The following is a 21,376-nucleotide window of genomic DNA, read 5'->3' as shown; positions in this document are numbered from 1 at the left end:
TGTTTAAAATGTCTCTTTTTTCTCCCTTAGGTATGCAGAGCTTCAGCGCGGTGAACTGGCTTGGTTGAGCCCCTCTGGTAAATGATGACGCATTAAGAGCGCTATGATGCGGTAAGTAAGCGCTATGCGCAGCGCTGCGAAGTCTTGCCTTTGCTAACCTGTGTTTTCCTTCCTTGTAGGTCATGGTGTTCTTCAGCACGAGTGGAATGTCCGGAGTGGTGCCAGCCACGAGGCGACCAGCCAGGTAAGCCTTTTGAGCAGTTCGGAATTTGCAAATGTCTCTACTGCTTTCTTAAATGTTGCCTCTATCTTACTCTTTCAGGTCGTTCTGTCCGGGAGGCGTGCAGATTCGAGGAAGCTGTTCTCAGTAGCTGCGAGTGTTTAAAGATGAAGACTGCAGGTAAGATGCTGCTGCTAATGATGTTCCTTCTGTCTCCTTGCAGGTTCTGCTTCTCCGAGGTTCGAGGGAATAGCTGACACGGTGAGCATCAAGTTGCAAGCTCCAAATTAACGCAAAGCGTGTTGTCTTGCTCGGGTGTGGTTTAAATAGCCCCAACAAAATATTCCAGGTAAAGTAGTCCCTAGGCTACCACACCCAAAACACTAGACCGCATAGCTTGGTTCTTAGGAACCAAGCTATGTGGATGCCTCCATGTTGGCTGACAATACAACGCCCTGAGGTCCACGGCCATGTTGGCGCGTTACAAAAATTAAAATAAATATAAATAAATAAAATAAAGTAGTTCCCAAGCACATTGTTTTTCATGGTGTATGAGCCTGGTGCCATGGACGCCAGGACTGGCCCCATGAGGGCTTTTGAAGAGGATGCCAGGCTCTAGGGGCCCGAGTCCTGACTCCACCTGGCCAATGGGTTTGCCAGAGAGGGTTTTGGGCGAGGGTCGTGACACTCAACAAGGGCAATTATCAGCGGTTCCTAAACCCAGAGATGCACTACATCACATCATTTGTGACGCACGTTGGCCCTGTTCAGGTACAAGCACTTGAGTTTTGGTGTCTCTTCGGCAGAAGAGATATTTCAGGCAGAGATACATAACTTGATAAAAACACATTCCTATTGCATCATAGTGATGACATTCTTGTATTTGGCACTAGCATGGCGAAACACAATGACACGCTCTCGTGGGTGTGTATGGCACTGGAGGCAGAAATCCTCACCCTCATCAGGGATTAGAAGGAGTTCAGGAAAGGCACCTTCTCTTTCTTTGGACACATCTTCTTCAAAAAAGGACTGACACCAGATCCCGAGAAGGTAGCAGCACTCAACGAGGTGTCTCCCCCGATGAATGTGTCTGAGCTTCGTTCACTCCTGGGGCTGGCAAGTTATTGCACAAGATACATCAAAGAATTTGCCACCATTAGCGAGCCGTTGAGGGCACTCACAAAACAACATGTGCCATTTCACTGGTCTACGCCACGCCAGACCGCATTCACTGCCATTCATGATTGTATTGCAGAGGCAGAAAATAATGCCTATTTGGATTTCCCGAGAGACAGAACTAACAGTGGACGCAAGTTCAGTGGGCCTCTGCGCCATCCTGGCGTAAAAGGCAAAGGACAATTTTCAGCACAGACACATCATTTCATACGCCAGTAGAAGCCTGTCAAAGATGGAACACGCATGCTCAGAGGCTGAGAAAGAGAGTTTGCAGTCGTCTGGACCTGTGAGCACTTTTATTTGTTTCTTTACAGGAAACACTTTACAATCATCACAGATCACCAGTCATTATTGTTCCTCTATGGCAACCCCCAAGCGAAACTGCCACCCTGCATAGCTCGGTGGCGCCTGCAATTGCCGGACTATGCATTCAATATCATCCAGCAGTCAGTGAAAGAGGACAATCCGGACAATTTTCTGTCATGTCACCCGAGGAAAGCTGATTCACCTGAGCCTTTGGTGGCTGACAGATACATCAGATATGTTGTGCAGCAAACGATAACACAAGGGGTGGATCCCATGAACCTCACCCAAGAAGCAGAAAAGGATGTGGCCATACAAACTGTCATCGAGGGGCTGCAATTGGGAAGGTGGGGGAGATCCAAAGAGAGGTTGTCTCGAGTCAGTGAAGCTGGTGGTGCCTATGTCCCTGGCGAGGCTTTTGGTAGAGGCAAAAGTATGGTATCCAAAACTAGATATGATGTTTGAGGAACTTCTCAAGGAGTGTCCCACGTGCTGCCTGATCACCCGGTGAGACATCCAGAACGCTCATGATGACAGAGTTGCCGGAAAGGTTGTGGGAGGAAGCAGCAGTCGACTTCTTTGGACCCATGGAAGGGGGAAATATGTGTTAGCCGTGATGGACGATTATTCACAGTTCCCGGAAGCACAGATGGTGGCTTTCCATGCGGCGCATCATGTGATACTGGTTTTGGACAGGATATTCATGGCATATCGCACTCACAGTAAATGAAAATCTGACAATGGGCCTCCGTTTATGCAGCAAGACTTCAACACCTTTGCGGAGTACATGGGTGCAGTCACACAAAGGTAACCCCCTTATGGCCACAGGAAAATGGGACAGCTGAACGTTTCATGGCCAAGTTGAAGAGGGCACTACATGTAGCTCATCTGGCATGACAACCCTATGAACAGGTGCTACACCAGTTGCTTCGGGACTACAGGAGTACCCCCCATAGCTCCACAGGAAAATGTCCTTCAGAAATAATATTTGGCATAAGTATTTGCACGCAGCTACCCCACCATCCAAGGGAATCGGAGAGATACGCGGATGATGACACCATGAGGGAGCATAATGGGGTTGCAAAAGAGAACATTAAACGGTGCGCTGATATCAGGCAGTTGCAAAGGCGTCGTCTTTGGCACTGGGAGCTGTGATGGTAGTGAAGCAAAGTAAAGTCAACAAGCACGCTGCCACTTTTCATGAGGATCCGTTCGTTGGTCATCACTAAGAAGAAAGGTTCAATAATCACGGCAGAGGTGATCAACGTCAGGTAACCCAAAACTCCTCACATTTCAAGAGAATGTCGACTGCTGGCTGGAGACAGTGGAGCACCAGTTGGGAAAGAGTGATCCTATATTCTTCTGATGAATCCTAGCAAGGTGACAGAGAAGATTCGGATTGGGCCGACAGAGCTGATCCTGAACCCATGACCACATCTGGAGTTTTTAGTGTTTAGATTGGGGGGTGGTGACGTGTCAGGGAGTTAGGAGGTCTAGGGTTGGGTGGGGGCAGGAGCAGGGCGGAAAGGGAAATGACATGGGAAGGAAAGGGCAGTGGAGAAGTGGAGTGGAAGAATACAGGTGTGTTTTGGGAACACCTTGAGTCTGCATCTTCCTTGGGGGTTGCAGTGTAGGCCTGTGCTTACCCAGGTAGCCACTGGCAGGTGGGCCTTGACAGTCGCTAATTTGTCACGGACTCTGCAGGTGAAGGGAGACCTCACCCTAATAATAACTCAGACATGGTGCTAGAGTATGAATGCCCGCCCCCGGAAGGCAGTTCCTTTTAACGTCATGTCTGCTGGCCTTCTACATGCCGTGTGGCATGTGTTTATAGCCGTGGGTGCCCCAAGAGGAGAGTGTTAGGTGATGAACAAGGACCTTCGAGGAAGCAGAGCCTGAAAGCTTGCGGGTATTATGTACGTGTCACATCACTGCGCACGTGGGACGTGACGCACAGCTCATTAAAAGAGGGGATGGTGATAGGAAGGAGGTGATTATGGACATCAGGAGGAAGATCAATCGGTGCGTGCTCAGTGGAATGGATTTGGAGTTGGCGTGGGTACCTAGTCACAGTGGCATTTTGGGTAATGAGTTGGTGGATCTGACGGTGGGTGAGGGTATGAGAAGGTTGATGTGAGATTACCTTTGAGTGTGGAAGAGGTGAAGACGGTGGTGGTGAGACGGGTCATGGATGAGTGGCAGGAGAGGTGGGTGAGTGGGGTGAAGGGCAGGTGGATGTTTGGTGTTCGTGGGAAAGTGTCGGTGAAGGTGGATGCGGGGAGTCTGGAATGGAGGAGGGGGGAGGAAGTGATGCTGAATCGGTTGAGGATAGGGCATGTGGGGCTGAATGACTGTCTGTTTCGAGTGGGGAAGTGTGAGTCGAGGGACTGTGCGGTGTGTGGGGTGCCTGAGACTGTGGGACATTTTCTTCTTAGGTGCGAGAGACATGTTGAGGAGAGAGAATTGATAAGGGTTCAGTTGTCTGCACTGAGTGTGGCTGAACTGAGTGGGAAGGCTTTGCTGGGAGGTGACGGGGTGAGGGGTAGGAGGAGGAACAGTGTGTTGTTGGATTTTGTGAGACAGAGGGGCGGTGGGAGGAGTTGTGAGTTTATGTGAGCTAAGTATTGATTGGTGGGTTTGGTGCACATCATCCTTTAGGATGGGGAAGCGCCTGCGTGGGTCCGTCCATGCATCCGATAATTAAGAAGAAGAAGAAAAAGGCACTGGCAGTTCCGGTAGTATTGGTCTCGAGCCACGTGCACGAGCAGCCTGACTCGTGCCTGGAGCAAGAAGTGGGGGGTGAGCTTGGAAGGAAAACAAAGCGAGCGGACAGTTGGCGGGCGAGAGAGAAGGAAGGGAGCTAGTGCGGTTCACATTTTTCCTATCTTCTATTACTTCCTGTATATATTGATACGTTTTAATAATAAAGTTTAGCTCATTGCTTACCTCACCTGCAGCCGTCATCTTTGTTACCAGTGGCAACGAGGATTTTCTTTCTCCGTGACCAAGATCTGAAGAGCCCCACTGCGCCGCAACAGAGCCACAGACACCCTACGCGCAGACGAGGTGAGCCTCCTCTTTCTCCACGGTGCCGCCTAGCAATTAGCGACAGTGCCCCCTCGAGACCTCCCACAACTCACCTTCACAAACTACTTTCTTATTCACTGATCTCACGTCTACGTTTGACTGGAAAACATAACGCCTTCATATAATAGAGGCGCACCTGATAAGAAGCAAAACGCTGTGCACTGTCTGCACGCATGTTCACACCATCAACAGGTCAGGAAAAAACGCCTGCACATAATAGAAGCACATCAAATTGAGAAGCAATACACAGTGTTTAGTGCACAAAAGGTGCCTGCAACCACGGGAGGACTACTTATGGCATGTGAATAACGTGCATGTCAAAAGTCAACTTTACCAATCCACATTTAGTTCCCAATGTATAACAATTCAACTACAAGTGACTGAATTACTGTTACTTTCACAGATACATTATACCTAAGTTCTTTTCCTTCCTGATACCGCAAAGCATACCTTACGAATTTTGGAACTAAGCATTGACACCAGTTACGTCTTCACTCAACATGGCTTTTAGCAGTGTGCCGCCTCCTGCGTTCTTCCTGCCCGAGGTGGGTGAAACCACCATCCCATGGAAAAGGTAGATAAAGTCGTTTGGACATTATGCAAATGTAGTCTGCAGACAAAACTGCAGTGTAGAACTGAGGAAATCCATCCTACTACACTGTTTGGGTCCGGCTGGACAGGAAAAATTCAAAGACCTGCCAGAACTCGCTGAAGAGGAAGGAGCGAATCTCAATGAATATGAGAGAACAGTAAAAAAGATTGCCAAGCACTACAAAAAAGAACTCAGTACCATTCTCGAACACTAAGTTTGCAAAAAGGATCCAAGAAGAGGATGAGAGTGTGGAGCAGTATATTCCAAGTCTGAGGAAGTTAGCAAGAACCTGCAATTTCAAGGAACAGCTGCAGGAGCATTATAGGGACCAGTGTATGCTTGAATGCAATAACCCTAAAGTAAGGAAAAGGCTGTGGTCAGAGGATGACCCGTCACTAAATGTAGTACTACGAGTGGCAAAGGAAGTAGAGCACACTGATATGTGTGTAAAAGTGTTAGAAAGTAGAGTGTAGAACACAAACATCAGTAACGTAGAAGCCAAGATAACAACCTGGCATGCACATGCTCCCAGTAGCAACGAGAATATCACGCTAATAGAGGATACTTTTGGAGGAAGAAGGTACCATGAAAGGGGACGTAGAGCAAGTTGCAGAAATGACAAGAGAGGTAGAAGGCCATTTTGAGAGCGTAGGAGCAGTCAAGTAGGTGTTATAGATGCGATAACATAGGTCACTGCATGGATGATCCTGAATGTCATGCTTTGTAAATTATTTGTAAACTGTGCAAGGAAAAAGGGCACTTATCAAAGTGTTGCAAAGTTAAGAAGATGACCACCAACTATATTGGTGATGAGCACAGCGAGGGAGAAGGAGAAGAATGTGTATACATGATTTCTGAAATTAATGAAGATGAAAAGGAAATTGAAAGTCCAAAATCTTCTATATTCATAGATGGCACAAAGACAGACATGATGATAGACTCTGGTGCAAAATACACATTGCTACAGCAAAACAATTGGGACTGATCAAAACACGAGTTCCTTCACGAAACTGACATCAACCCCAGGGCATATGGCGGTGTGGTGATTGACATAATTTGATGGTTCTGGGGCACTTTGAAATTCAGAGAGAGAACTGCTAAAGGAAAAATCTATGTAACACGTAAAGGGAAGACCCCTTTATTGAGTTGGACCCAGGGCTCAAGTCGAGGGAACAAGCGGGGGGATGGAGTCCACCCACTTTTTTCAGAGAGTGGACTCAGTCCCCCCATACCAAAATGAGAAACATTGAATGTCCTCTTTGAATTTCTGCATTAAAGCTGACCACGGGGATTGAAGCACAGTCATCAGGATTCTAGGCCAGACAGTTCACCACTGCACTATATAACCTGATGAAAAATAACAAACAACTAAAGATAAATTGTCCCATTTCGGTACTGCAAGTCTCAGGGAAAACATTTCAATTGGTTCTTGGAGTTTAAAACATGCAAATCTTTTAAAGTTTTCAAAAACACTATTAGAAAAAATATCCTCTCTTGGTTTTGTGTTTGTTTTTATGAAAGGCAAATGCCATTCGTCCGGTGCAGTATACCAATTTGGGTGGTTATGCAAAGCCAATTTAATAAAATATGCATATTCACCTTGATATGCTAATTTATGGTGATGTCCCATACAATTGCATTTGTTGATAAGTCCCCCCACTTTAATATTTAGTACTTGACCCCTGGTTGGACTCACCAGCAAACACTCAAAGTGAGACTTGATCCCAATGCAATAGAATCAGTATTTGCTGTTGATAAACACAGTACACAAGAGAGTACCAATGATGTGATGCAGACTTTGATGGAGTATTCTGCAATAAGATTGGATGTCTTCACAAACTTGTTCACAAGATCCAGATGAAGAAAGATCACCAACCGGTAGTGCAAAAAAAACGAGGCATTCCTTTATCCATAAGAGATGACATAAAAACCAAATTGAAGAAATTGGAGGGGCAAGGCATTATTGAGAGAATAGATGCAAGCGAATGGGTTTCACCTTTGGTAGTCCTAAGGAAGGAGACAGGGAAACTCAGAATATGCGTTGACATGTGTGAATTAAACAAAAGTGTGATCCCGGAGAGACATCTGCTTCCTAATATTCAAGAGATAATATCCACTATTGGCCCCAGCAAGTTTTTCTCCACCTTAGATCTGATGTCTGCGTATCATCAAGCTAAGCTGCATCGAGAATCGAGAGCCCTCAACGCATTCATAACTCCGGACGGGTATTCCAATCCAAGAGAATGCCTTTTGGACTAATTTCTGCAGCCTCAGTTTTCCAGAAGCTCATGCATAAATTGTTTGATGGAGTGGACGGAATTATATGTTTTCAAAATGATGTACTTGTGCATGCCGACAATCTGAAATGTCACAATGAAAGGTTGAAATATATGTTTGAAAAGCTCAATAGTGCAGGTATGACCCTGAGCAGAGAGAAGAGCAGAATCAACAGAACAGAGATTGAATATTTGGGTCACATTATTACAGCAGAGGGAGTACGTCCAAAGAGGCAATTATCTGATGCCATCGAGAAGATGCCCAGGTCTATTTCTAAAGATGAAGTTCACACTTTTATAGGTATGGCCGAATATTATTCGAAGTTCATAAAACAATTTTGCAGAACGCACTGTATGTATGCATGAACTTATCAAGGGGAGAGGCATCTTTGCGTGGTCCAAAGAGTGTGAAGATGAATTTGTGTCCATCAAGTCAGCTTTAGCTGGAGCTTCAGCTTCAAACAATTTCAGAAGTGATCTCAAGACAATTGTCACTACTGACGCCAGCAATGTGGGGCTAGGTGCTGTCATAACTGAAGAAAACAACGGAAAAGAATTCCTTATACCGTTTGCGTCTAGACTATTGAAGAATGCAGAAAGATCATATGCCACCATCTAGAAGGAAGCATTAGCCATCAAATGGGCAGCAGATACATTTAGAAACGTTATATGGGGTACAGAGTTCGAGTTTCGCACTGATCACAAACCCTTAGTAGAGATATTCACATCGAAAGTTTTGGACAAGGTGTCAGGACACATTAGAAGATGGGTGACGCAGATGCAAGAATTCAATTATCTGATCAGATATGTACCTGGTGTCAAGAAAAGGTTTGAGGATTGTCTGTCCAGACTTACAAATGTAGTGCAGACTGACGAGGGAGATCTTGATGAGGAGGTAGTTTTAAACATAAATGCTTCACCAATCCCACAAGAAGAATGGGAGAGAGCAATGAGGGAGGATGAGTCCCTCAACAAGCTGAAAGATGTGTTACAATATAGCAGTGTGCGGGTGAAAAGCTATTTTCAAGAAACAGGTCTAGCACCCTATTGGAACGTCATTAACGATTTGAGTGTTCACAATGGATTGTTGATACGTGGAGACAAAATCATTCCACCCTTGAATATACGACCAAATATCATAGATTTAGGCCATGAGGGGCATCAAGGAATTATCAAGACAAAGCAAAGGATAAGCAGAGAATATTGGTGGCCGGGATGTGCTCTCCAGATCGAAAGATCAGTCCGCGACTGTATCCTTTGCTGTAAGAGTGATAAGGTGTCTACAAGCTCGAAGTATCCTATGGTGTTGACTGATGTCCCTGTAAAACCATGGGACATGTTGGGGTTAGACATTTTAGGCCCTGTATGGAGAGATGGTGAACAATATTTTTGTTTGGTGGTGATTGATTTGTTTACCAGGTGGGCTGAGGTATTAATCAAACCATACATCACTGCAAGTTCTGTTATTGATTTTTTAAATTAGATCAGTGAACGTGAGGGGTTCCCCAGGGTTATAGTTACCGATAATGGATCCCAATTTCGTTCAAGGGAGATGGACGACTATTGCAGGGCATATTCCATAGAGCACAAATTTAGCGCCATATACCACCGCAGATGAATGGCATTGTGGAGAGGTTCAACCGAATTCTCAAAGAAGCCATTCACTGGGCGTGGTCCAATGGTTTAGAATGGAAAAAGGCAGTGAGGGATACCGTTGTAGCTCATCGCGCAAGGCCAACACCAAGCTGGTACCACCCTGGTTAGGAAGAAGTACCGAGACAAGAGGGAGACCCGAAGGTGTTGTGCAGCGTATCTTGAGTGTTCAGGTTAAAAATAAAATGGCACATGACAGGATGGGTGAAAAGAGATCTGAAAACATACCAACAGTCGTGGGGGACAGAATCAAAATCCCCCTCACTCCCCACTCTTAGGAATGGTCCAAGCCTATAGTGGTAATGGAAGTGTTTAAACATGCAGTGAAGGTGGACGACGGGCATGTATGGAATATGGAGAGAGTATGTGTAGTGAGAAGCATAGCAGATGGCTTGGTTGAAGAGACAAATAAGAGTTTGAAAGTGAGTAATTGGAATGTGCGATCTGAAGGAAAATGGAGATTGAAGGATATGTGCAGTGATGAGGGAAGAAAACAGAAATATGATGTTTCCTTGCCTAGTGAAAACTCAGGAACCGTCCGCCAGTCGAGGTGTGTGTAAGATCTTACCGCAGACTTCCACGACTGGCTGAGTATTTGTGTGACTGAAGTAAATTCATTGAAGACCTGTAATCATCCGTGAAGAAGGGAGGAGGTGTAGTATTGGTCTCGAGCCACGTGCACGAGCAGCCTAACTCGTGCCTGGAGCAAGAAGTGGGGAGTGAGCTTGGAAGGAAAACAAAGCGAGCGGACAGTTGGCGGGCGAGAGTGAAGGAAAGGAGCAACCGCCAGTGGGGCTCACATTTTTCCTATCTTCTATTACTTCCTGTATATATTTAATAGGGTATAGAGGTGCAACCTGTTGACAATTTAGCTCCTCACATACCTCACCTACAGCCGTCATCTTCAGTACAGCTCCCCGCTAAGCCACCAACTGTGGACGTCATCTGCTCTATGGCCTGTGTTACATCCGCCTTATGTCCCGCTGCGCAGTGACATAAGGCGCAACAAATAAAAGCCCCACCCCGGCTCCGCGTGGGCAGTTCTGGGGCAGGAAAGCAACACACATGTGTCCGTGTCTTCACTGCTCACGCCAGAGCTGCGCAGCGGGGCCTTGCAGCCCGAGGCTCTCATTCCTGTTTCCCGCCGACGCATCGGCAGGGATACAACACTGGCGACGAAGGAAGCGATAAGAACGTCAAACGCGCCGCCGCCACCTAGCGAATGAAGCCCTCGGCAGGGGTGACATTTTTGGAATCACGGTGTGGGGGAGGGCCAAACCCCCACCTGAAAAAAATACATTTTTTTTTTCCTTTTCTTCAAACAAATCCAGCAAACAAAGTCAGTGTACTCCTGACATTCCCACAACTTCAGCGCTGAAGGCACAACACCAATGGCCAGACCTTTTGGGACCCACCAGCTGGTGAGAAAGGGAGACAACTAGAAGCCTTGTGCCAATCACTTGGACACACGACGTGAGAGCCAAGCAAGGTTGTCTACAACACACCAAGGTGAGGGAGTATTGCCACAAGTGCGTACAGACAGGCACCAGATCCATGCACCATGGCGACAGGCACATCCACTCCCAGGCCCGACACGCCCTCTAGAATGGCAGACAACTTGTCACCGTCCATGCCACACTCACGCCCGCCAGGAGGAACAACGATCGCACTATGCCCTTTCGACCCATACACCGACCCCTCCTCAGTTGGTCCCCGATGGCAGCTGTGGATACAAAAATTCGAGATTGCCATGGATTGCAAAGACATTACCACATCAAGGAAAATGAGGTTGCACCCCCTACTGAATGTCGGGGACGAGGTTCTACGCATATTCAGCTCGCTGGCGATCACAGACGGCCTCGGCGTCTACCAACAAACGAAAGGACGCCTTGATGGCCCACTTCATGCCCCAGCTGAATCCAGACTATGAAACATTCATCTTCTGCACCACCATTCAGCTGGAGGATGAGACACTTGATGCCTATCACACCAGGCTCCGGAAACTCGCGATCTCATGTGAATTCACCGACATTGAAAAGGGGATCCGATGCCAGATTAGCAATGGGATACACTCAGAGAAGCTAAGGAGGATGGTGCTAAGCGAAAAAGGCATATCCCTGAACAGAATCCTGGAACTTGGCCTGCCAGAGGGAGTTGGCACATGCCAGAGCAGCACACATGGGCACGACCCTGCAGAAACTACAGCCAGCAATTACAATGGCGACTGTGGCCCAAATCACAAACCGCCGATATACGAGGGATGAGGCCAGCGGAAACAGCACACACCCCAGATCGCAACAAAGGATCCCAGGACCCACGGAATGTGGGTGGTGCGGAGGACCTCGCCACAGAAGACGAAACTGCCCGGCCCAAGGTACCAAATGCGGTGCATGTGGCAGAAAAGACCACTACGCAAAGGTATGCAGGTCGTCGGGGCTGCCACAACAACCCCAAACATCCCAAGACAAAACCTCAGGAAAGAAAATAAAACAAGCCAGTGCTCGCCGAGTCGAGACCGCCAATTCATCGACCGAGGAGGAAGGGGACGATGTGACACACAACCAGCAAGAAGCTGCGAACGACCAATGGAAAAAAGGAAAGAAAGTGTACCTGGTTTCAGTACTAAACTACGGAGACACGACACCCAAAAGGAAACTGAGAAGACGGAAATGCAAAGTAGCAATCCAAGGACAAGACAAGCAAATGACCATAGACACTGGGGCATCCGTTAACGTCATGCCACTAACCGCATTCAGAAGACTACGGCCCCAACCAGTCCTGAAAACCACGGACAGCCTATTGTTTGCCTATGGGTGCAAAACTCCACTGCCTATAGTAGGCAGAATCCGGACCACAATCAGCAAGGGTGATAAATCACTGCAATCCAAAATCTACGTTGTGAACGCAGGAATTGAGTGTCTACTGAGTGGAGACGCCGCAGAGGATCTGGGACTCATAAGTTTCATATGTGAGGTGACCGAGTCACAAGACGTCAACAGCATTCTCGGAAAGTACCTGAACCTCCTCAAGGGGATTGGTTGCCTAAAAGGGAAATCCATCAAGCTGCATATCGATGCGTCCGTCCAACCACAAGCAGTGCGACACCGAAGAACGCCATTCCACATATGAAACCAGGTGGAGAAAGAACTCCGGGCACTTGAAAAAGCGGGCAACATTGAGGAAGTGACCGGACCAACACCGTGGGTGTCACCCATGGTCGTCACCAAGAAACCCAAACAACCTGGAAAAGTGAGAATATGCATTGACATGTGCCTCCCCAATGCGGTGATAAAACGGGTGATAAAACGGGAGCAACACATCACCCCGACCCTCGATGTAATAATAGCAGACCTTACAGGATCCAAAATCTTCTCCAAAGTCGACCTCAATGCCGGATATCACCAACTGAAACTTCACCGTGATTCCAGGTACATCACGACATTCTCCACTCACATAGGCCTACGCAGATACAAGTGGCTCAGCTTCGGAATCTCCTCTGCGGCCGAAGTATTTCAACAAACTATCCAGGAGGTGATACGTGGCATCCCGGGGGAACTCAACATCAGTGATGATATTCTCATCCACGCAGAGAGCAAGGCAGAACACATACGATGGCTCCACATGCTACTCAGCAGGCTAGAGAGTGCAGGTCTAACAATCCACAAGGACAAGTGCAATTTCCAAAAGGAAGAGATTTCTTTCTTTGGATACACGTTCAATAGCGCAGGCATCTCGGCAGATCCCCAAAAAGTATCAGACATCCAGGCTGCCTCGCCTCCCACCACACCAACGGAGGTACGCAGTTTCCTAGGAATGGCAACCTACTACGGAAGGTTCATCCCGAACCTGGCCACACTACCAGGTTTGGGGCCCCACCTGCCAAGAAGCGTTCGAACAGATCAAGGCATCTCTCTCGGCAGACACCACCATGGCATATTATGATCCCACGTAGTCGACCGAACTGTACGTTGATGCCAGCCCAGTGGGCCTAGGAGCTATCCTCATACAAGTAGCCAACACAGGAGAGTCAATGCCGTTCGCATATGCCTCTCACGCCCTGACACCGACTGAGCAACGGTACCCCCATATCGAAAAGGAAGCGATCGCAGTGCTGTGGGGTTGCCGCCATTTCCATCTATATTTGTATGGCCGAAAGTTCAAGGCCTACACGGACCATAAACCACTTCTCCCCATATTCCTCTGCTCTTCATCACACCCCCCAGCAAGTATCGGAAAGTGGCTACTACACCTACAACAATATGACTTCGAGTTGGCATATCAACCAGGCAGATTTCCTTTCCAAGCACCCAAGAGCGGCAACGCCGGGGGAGATACACATGGTAGAAGAAACGGAAGAACACATCTGTCAGGTTGTCCACGAAATGAAACCAAGAGCCATCGGCATTGAAGACATTGTAGAGGCCACACAAGCCGACCAATGCTGTGACCTAATAAAAGACACAATCATCTCTGGGGAATGGAAAGCTTTTCTACGGAATATCCACAATCGAACAGCCAAAGCCAAAGAATTCCTCGCTGGAATCTTCTCAGTAAGACAAGACCTATCGATCACAGAGGAAGGGCTCATCCTAAGAGGGGCCAGAATCGTCATCCCCGCAAGCATGCAGGACAGAGTCGTGGCATTGGCGCACGAAGGTCACCAGGGAATGGTAAGGACTAAGGCCCGGATCAGACACTGTGTCTGGTTCCCACACATTGATGAAAAAGTGGAGCAGCTCATAACAACATGTATCTCATGCCAAATAACGGGGGCACCGCCCAATCCAGAGCCCATACTATCAGCTGAGCAAGGGTCCTCTAGATGGGACACCATCAGCGTAGACTTCTGCAAGATAAAGGAGGGAACATACCTATTGGGGGCGATCGACAACCCCTCCAGGTACCCGGAGGTTGAAATCGTAACCTCCACAGCAGCAGAGGTGGTCATACCCACGATGGAGAAAATGTTCGCCACTCACGGCCTTCCAAGGCAGATTCAGAGTGACAATGGTCCACCATTCGAAGGAGAGGAATTCAAGAAGTACCTCACCGAAACTCAACATTCACTACCATCACATAATGCCCTGATGGCCGCAGGCCAACGGCAACGTGGAACGATTCATGCGAACAATCAACAAAGTCTTGCGTCTGTCGCGCGTCAACTCAAGCCCCTGGAGAGTGGACTTATACAGATTCCTGAGGAATTATAGAGTAACACCCCACGGCTCAACGGGGATACCTCCGGCGGACATAATGTATGGAACCATCATCAACTCATCCATTCCACATCACCCGAGCAGGAGTACGGACACGTGTAACAGGGCACGCACCGAACTAAGAAGGACCGTGGCAAACGAACACATGAACAGTAAGAGGAACGCCAAGAGGTCTCATCACCGAGTTGGTGACCAAGTGGTAATGGTGAGAAGCCCGTCCAAGTCAAACCTAGACACCCAATGCGACTCCGTCCCATGGACCATAACACAAAGACAAGGGACCATGATCACAGCCAGGAGGGGACAAAGACAAGTCACAAGAAACATGTCTTAGTTCAAAACAGTACCAAGAGACCTATGGACGGATGGCGAGCCGCAACCAGCGGAAGAAGAAGACCAGCAAATAGAAGAGGAGCGCAACCATCAGGGAGGTGAAATGACCATGGACGGCAGAGTGGAAGAGCCGCAGAGTGAACCAGAGTTGGGTGAGCCGAAAAATGAAAGTGAGCAACCCAATGGGAGTCAGGGAATAGTACCCAGGGGTATGATCTAAGAACTGCACCCAGGCCCCCAGCCAGACTCAAAGACTATGAGTGGTAGAAGACCAGCCCGAGAGGCTATCGAACTCACTGACCGAAACAGTTGTCAAAGTTAATGCTGTTGGTAAATGTTTTGTTGGAAAAAAGGAGGAATGTTATATTCGCCTTAAGTCCCGCTATGCGGTGACGTAAGGCGCAACGAATAAAAGACCCGCCCCTGCTCCTTGTGGGCAGTTCCAGGGCAGGACAGCAACACACATGTGTCCGTGTCTTCACTGTTCCCGCCGGAGCTGCACAGCAGGGCCTTGCAGCCCGAGGCCCTCATATCCTGTTTTCCGCCGACGCATCGGCAGGGAAGTCAGGATACAACAGCCCGCAGGCCTACCCAAGGCCACCTGAGGTCCAGCTTATATGCAACAGTGTGGTGGGGGGAGCATGTGGGAGGTATTCCTCAAGCAGTGACAGATGCAAAGTATTAAACGCTTCCCTGCGGGCCAGGATAGTCCAGACAGGAATTCTGAATTATGTGAATGTGGAGGAAAGGGCCACGCGCACAATCTGCTGACTCAGAGCTCTGGCGAGGGAGTTCCTGTTTACAAAATCGGAGGTTTGGCAGCAGCCTAGGAAATCCTTGCTCTCTCCCTGCACGGGAGAGGGGAGGGGGCCTGGGGCGGTGTCAGGGGCTTGCTTATAAATCAGGACGTTTGAAATCAATCTTTATTGGCAGGGTGAGAATAACAGCCACAGGGATCCAACCCAACGAGCAGCAGCGCTGCGGAATACACCAAGGCGCTGCAGAAAGGCAGGTAATGACATGCACGCTGGGGAGTCTAGGGCTGCCCCCCACAGAGCCACCCGGTGGGGAAACCTTGCACGTGCTGGAGTGGTCTTCCAGGGGCACGGCTTCTGCTTCCACGGGCGATTAGGGCACTCAGGGGAGTGGCTATACTCAATGCAGATCTCGTGAAATGCATTTTCAGTTGATGGTCAAACTGGGTGAACACCGTTCCTTAATTCCAGGCAGGACGAGTGCAGCCCTACCTTCTGCTTTAAAGGGCCAGGACCCAGAAAAACAGCATACATCTGGGCCACCTGCACATCCAGTGTGCACAGACATCAGCACGCAATGCACGAATCCATAAACGCCCGGCATATGGAAATGCACACCACACCCCCGCGAACGCATTCAGACTCACACGCCCACCTGCATCCACACACAATACACTACCCACACCCCTAACCTGCACCAACACCCTCACATTGTACAGACACACCCAGACTGCGCACATACTGCACATACACCCGCTGCACACACATATCCACACAGTGCACTCTACCCACACCCCTAACCACCATCAACATCCTCACATTCCACAGACACACTCAGACTGCGCATATACTGCACGTACACCCGCTGCACACACATATGCACACACTACACTCTACCCACAACCCTAACCTGCACCAACACCCTCACATTCCACAGACACACCCAGACTGCGCATATACTGCACGTACACCCGCTGCACACACATATCCACACAGTGCACTCTACCCACACCCCTAACCAGCACCAACAACTTCACATTGTACAGAAACACCCAGATTGAGCTTCTACTGCACGTACACCCGCTGCACACACATATCCACACAGTGCACTCTACCCACACCCCTAACCAGCATCAACACCCTCACATTCCACAGAAACACCCAGACTGCGCATATACTGCACATACACCCGCTGCACACACATATGCACACACTACTCTCTACCCACAACCCTAACCTGCACCAACACCCTCACATTCCACAGACACACCCAGACTGCGCATATACTGCACGTACACCCGCTGCACACACATATCCACACAGTGCACTCTACCCACACCCCTAACCAGCACCAACAACTTCACATTGTACAGACACACCCAGATTGAGCATCTACTGCACGTACACCCGCTGCACACACATATCCACACAGTGCACTCTACCCACACCCCTAACCAGCATCAACACCCTCACATTCCACAGAAACACCCAGACTGCGCATATACTGCACATACACCCGCTGCACACACATATCCACACACTACACTCTACCCACAACCCTAACCTGCACCAACACCCTCACATTCCACAGACACACCCAGACTGCGCATATACTGCACATACACCCGCTGCACACACATATCCACACACTACACTCTACCCACAACCCTAACCTGCACCAACACCCTCACATTCCACAGACACACCCAGACTACGCATATACTGCACGTACACCCGCTGCACACACATATCCACACAGTGCACTCTACCCACACCCCTAACCAGCATCAACACCCACACATTCCACAGAAACACCCAGACTGCGCATATACTGCACATACACCCGCTGCACACACATATCCACACACTACACTCTACCCACAACCCTAACCTGCACCAACACCCTCACATTCCACAGACACACCCAGACTGCGCATATACTGCACGTACATCCGCTGCACACACATATCCACACAGTGCACTCTACCCACACCCCTAACCAGCACCAACAACTTCACATTGTACAGAAACACCCAGATTGAGCTTCTACTGCACGTACACCCGCTGCACACACATATCCACACAGTGCACTCTACCCACACCCCTAACCAGCATCAACACCCTCACATTCCACAGAAACACCCAGACTGCGCATATACTGCACATACACCCGCTGCACACACATATGCACACACTACTCTCTACCCACAACCCTAACCTGCACCAACACCCTCACATGCCACAGACACACCCAGACTGCGCATATACTGCACGTACACCCGCTGCACACACATATCCACACAGTGCACTCTACCCACACCCCTAACCAGCACCAACAACTTCACATTGTACAGACACACCCAGATTGAGCATCTACTGCACGTACACCCGCTGCACACACATATCCACACAGTGCACTCTACCCACACCCCTAACCAGCATCAACACCCTCACATTCCACAGAAACACCCAGACTGCGCATATACTGCACATACACACGCTGCACACACATATCCACACACTACACTCTACCCACACCCCTGACCAGCACCAACACCCTCACATTGCACAGACACACTCAGACTGCGCATATGCTACACATACACCCGCTGCACACACAGATCCACACGCTGCACTCTACCCACACCCCTAACCAGCACCAACACCCTCACATTCCACAGAAACACCCAGACTGCGCATATACTGCACATGCACCCGCTGCACACACATATCCACACACAACACTCTACCCACGCCCCTAACCAGTACCAACACCCTCACATTGCACAGACACACTCAGACTGCGCATATGCTGCACATACACCCGCTGCACACATATCCACGCACTACACTCTACCCACAACCCTAACCTACACCAACACTCTCACATTGCACAGACACACTCAGACTGCGCATATGCTGCACATACACCCGCTACACACACATATCCACACACTACACTCTACCCACAACCCTAACCTGCACCAACACCCTCACATTGCACAGACACACTCAGACTGCGCATATGCTGCACGCACACCCGCTGCACACATATCCACGCACTACACTCTACCCACAACCCTAACCTGCACCAACACCCTCACATTGCACAGACACACTCAGACTGCGCATATGCTGCACATACACCCGCTGCACACACATATCCACACACTACACTCTACCCACACCCCTAACCAGCACCACACCCTCACATTGCACAGACACACTCAGACTGCGCATATGCTGCACGCACACCCGCTGCACACATATCCACGCACTACACTCTACCCACAACCCTAACCTGCACCAACACCCTCACATTGCACAGACACACCCAGACTGCGCATATACTGCACACACACCCGGTGCACACACATATCCACACACTGCACTCTACCCCCACCCCTAACCAGCACCAACACCCTCACATTCCACAGAAACACCCAGACTGCGCATATGCTGCACATACACCCGCTGCACACACATATCCACACACTACAATCTACCGACACCACTAACCAGCACCAACATCCTCACATTGTACAGACAATGCAGACTGCGCATATGCTGCACATACACCCGCTGCACACACATATCCACACACTACACTCTACCCATACCCCTAACCAGCACCAACACCCTCACATTGCACAGACACACTCAGACTGCGCATATGCTGCACGTACACCCGCTGCACAAATATCCACGTACTACACTCTACCCACAACCCTAACCTGCACCAACATCCTCACATTGCACAGACACACCCAGACTGCGCATATACTGCACACACACCCGGTGCACACACATATCTACACACTGCACTCTACCCACACCCCTAACCAGCACCAACACCCTCACATTCCACAGAAACACCCAGACTGCGCATATACTGCACATACACCCACTGCACACACATATCCACACACTACACTCTACCCACACCCCTAACCAGCACCAACACCCTCACATTGCCCAGACACACTCAGACTGTGCATATGCTGCACATACACCCGCTGCACACACATATCCACACATTACACTCTGCCCACACCACTAACCAGCACCAACCCCCTCACATTTCACAGACACACCCAGACTGCGCATATACTGCACGTACATCCGCTACACACACATATCCACACAGTGCACTCTACCCACACCCCTAACCAGCACCAACAACTTCACATTGTACAGAAACACCCAGATTGAGCTTCTACTGCACGTACACCCGCTGCACACACATATCCACACAGTGCACTCTACCCACACCCCTAACCAGCATCAACACCCTCACATTCCACAGAAACACCCAGACTGCGCATATACTGCACATACACCCGCTGCACACACATATGCACACACTACTCTCTACCCACAACCCTAACCTGCACCAACACCCTCACATGCCACAGACACACCCAGACTGCGCATATACTGCACGTACACCCGCTGCACACACATATCCACACAGTGCACTCTACCCACACCCCTAACCAGCACCAACAACTTCACATTGTACAGACACACCCAGATTGAGCATCTACTGCACGTACACCCGCTGCACACACATATCCACACAGTGCACTCTACCCACACCCCTAACCAGCATCAACACCCTCACATTCCACAGAAACACCCAGACTGCGCATATACTGCACATACACCCGCTGCACACACATATCCACACACTACACTCTACCCACACCCCTAACCAGCACCAACACCCTCACATTGCACAGACACACTCAGACTGCGCATATGCTACACATACACCCGCTGCACACACAGATCCACACGCTGCACTCTACCCACACCCCTAACCAGCACCAACACCCTCACATTCCACAGAAACACCCAGACTGCGCATATACTGCACATACACCCGCTGCACACACATATCCACACACAACACTCTACCCACGCCCCTAACCAGTACCAACACCCTCACATTGCACAGACACACTCAGACTGCGCATATGCTGCACATACACCCGCTGCACACATATCCACGCACTACACTCTACCCACAACCCTAACCTACACCAACACTCTCACATTGCACAGACACACTCAGACTGCGCATATGCTGCACATACACCCGCTACACACACATATCCACACACTACACTCTACCCACAACCCTAACCTGCACCAACACCCTCACATTGCACAGACACACTCAGACTGCGCATATGCTGCACGCACACCCGCTGCACACATATCCACGCACTACACTCTACCCACAACCCTAACCTGCACCAACACCCTCACATTGCACAGACACACTCAGACTGCGCATATGCTGCACATACACCCGCTGCACACACATATCCACACACTACACTCTACCCACACCCCTAACCAGCACCACACCCTCACATTGCACAGACACACTCAGACTGCGCATATGCTGCACGCACACCCGCTGCACACATATCCACGCACTACACTCTACCCACAACCCTAACCTGCACCAACACCCTCACATTGCATAGACACACCCAGACTGCGCATATACTGCACACACACCCGGTGCACACACATATCCACACACTGCACTCTACCCCCACCCCTAACCAGCACCAACACCCTCACATTCCACAGAAACACCCAGACTGCGCATATGCTGCACATACACCCGCTGCACACACATATCCACACACTACAATCTACCGACACCACTAACCAGCACCAACATCCTCACATTGTACAGACAATGCAGACTGCACATATGCTGCACATACACCCGCTGCACACACATA

At 49.3% G+C, this 21,376-nt stretch overlaps 1 protein-coding gene across 4 annotated transcripts in view; it reads left to right on the top strand.

The window, feature by feature from the left end:
- Positions 1-21,376, top strand: part of LOC138498117 (uncharacterized) — a 140,526-nt gene that overhangs the window by 93,516 nt on the left and 25,634 nt on the right. The window contains exon 1 of one of the 4 annotated variants that reach the window (XM_069621977.1): positions 15,764-15,868. The exons of the other annotated variants lie outside the window; for them this stretch is intronic. The gene's annotated coding sequence lies outside the window, so the exon portion shown is untranslated. Of the gene's footprint in view, positions 1-15,763; positions 15,869-21,376 lie in introns of those variants that run through there. 4 annotated transcript variants of the gene reach the window in all.

The sequence above is a fragment of the Ambystoma mexicanum genome, chromosome 5q (assembly GCF_040938575.1).
Source record: "Ambystoma mexicanum isolate Mex_15411 chromosome 5q, UKY_AmexF1_1, whole genome shotgun sequence".
Taxonomy (NCBI): Eukaryota; Metazoa; Chordata; class Amphibia; order Caudata; family Ambystomatidae; genus Ambystoma; species Ambystoma mexicanum.
This window is presented reverse-complemented; position numbering and strand designations above follow the sequence as displayed.